Raw genomic sequence first — 1,400 nt, 5'->3', positions numbered from 1 at the left:
ACGTTCCAGGGACAAAAAAGTTAGGCACCGTAGAAAACACATCAATTTAAGACATTCTGTAGGGCCGACTGAAATCCTTGCCATCAGCCCATTAAGAGGGACTGAAGAGCAAGCTGGTGAAGAGTAAGAGCCACATCTTTCTGATGGAGACCTGCTGTCCATAGAGCTAACTTTTTTTTTTTTCTTCCCATTTATACAACTTATCATAAAGCATCTTTAGTGTATTGTCTACTGCAGAAAGTGGTCATAAAGTTTTCTTCACCAGGGTGTGAAAATCAGTTTCAGACGGTGCACCCGTTAGACTGTATCAAATAGACATAATGGCAATTATTGCAGAAAGAAATTGAAGTTCCATTTAAATGGCTAATAAAAACTGTTTGTTTATCTTGTCTGGATTTGCAGTAGTGCTCTATAAACCCTTGTAAACTTGGTCATGCTATACTTACGTGTTTCTAATTTGAATTTTCATGAAGGCAGGCTTCTGCTATTAATTAAGAAACTCTGTTGCCTGTGAGAGGGTAGATTCCTGCAAGATTTTAGGATGGTAGAATTCAACTTGTTGTTAACCAATTTACTGGAAGGTCAAATAGCTCAGGAATTGCATTTTTCAGGGAACATCAGTTTGATACCGTTTGCGGTGTTGACCTTTATTTTCAGTAACTCTTGTTGTATGTTTGTTCTTGGTTTTCAAAGGAGCAAGTAGTTGTTAATCTCCAGAACCAACTTCTGCAGTGTGAATGGCTTTCCTGTAAACTGTTCTGGTGCAGTTAGAAGCTGATGAGTAAGATACACTTGTTTACTTCTGTATGAGAGGAATGAGCAATCGCTGTTGGAATAGGGGCAGTGTAGTCAGTGACAGGAGATCTGGCACTACTGTCGTGGTGAAAACTCCAACAAAAGAGAAAAAAACAAGTTTGTGTTCCTAATGGGCAACGCAGGCATTTGTTGCCCATATTATCGAGAAGTAAGATGTGGAAGTGTCTTGGAATGAGAGCAATGCAGGTATTTGATTGGCTGATTATTTCCCTTGTCACCAGAGAATCTGGAAGGGAACTATATTAATGTTATGAAAATCTTCTCCAGGGAAATGAAACAAAAGACTGTAATGTGTCTCCTTTCTTTTTGACAGTCTTGGAGTTAATTGGCAATTTCAGAGAATTTGGAGAGGAGACCTTGGAAGCCTTTTAGAAGGTATCGTTTGGACAGAAAATAGTGCACCCATGGAACAGCAAACTCCCAGCTCTTCCAATCTTCTGGCGAATGGAAATGAAAAAAAATTTGAATGTGATTACTGTACACTTGCAGTGTGATTTTGTGAATGTAAAACAAGGATTGAGAAAAGGGGGTTTTGTTGCTTTGTGTGTGTGTGTGTGATTCAGACATCCCATTTCTGTTTTTCT

The 1,400-nt window shown here is 38.9% G+C and overlaps 1 long non-coding RNA gene across 1 annotated transcript; it reads left to right on the top strand.

Moving 5' to 3' along the window:
- Positions 1 to 25: 25 nt before the first annotated feature.
- Positions 26 to 1,344, top strand: LOC109366473. The gene is made up of 2 exons (XR_002112797.1): positions 26 to 781; positions 1,130 to 1,344. It is a non-coding gene; the product is annotated as an uncharacterized LOC109366473 (long non-coding RNA).
- Positions 1,345 to 1,400: the final 56 nt, after the last annotated feature.

This window comes from Meleagris gallopavo, chromosome 2 (genome assembly GCF_000146605.3).
Source record: "Meleagris gallopavo isolate NT-WF06-2002-E0010 breed Aviagen turkey brand Nicholas breeding stock chromosome 2, Turkey_5.1, whole genome shotgun sequence".
Taxonomy (NCBI): domain Eukaryota; kingdom Metazoa; phylum Chordata; class Aves; order Galliformes; family Phasianidae; genus Meleagris; species Meleagris gallopavo.
Note: the sequence above shows the minus strand (reverse complement) of the source record. Positions and strands in the feature narration are given on the sequence as shown.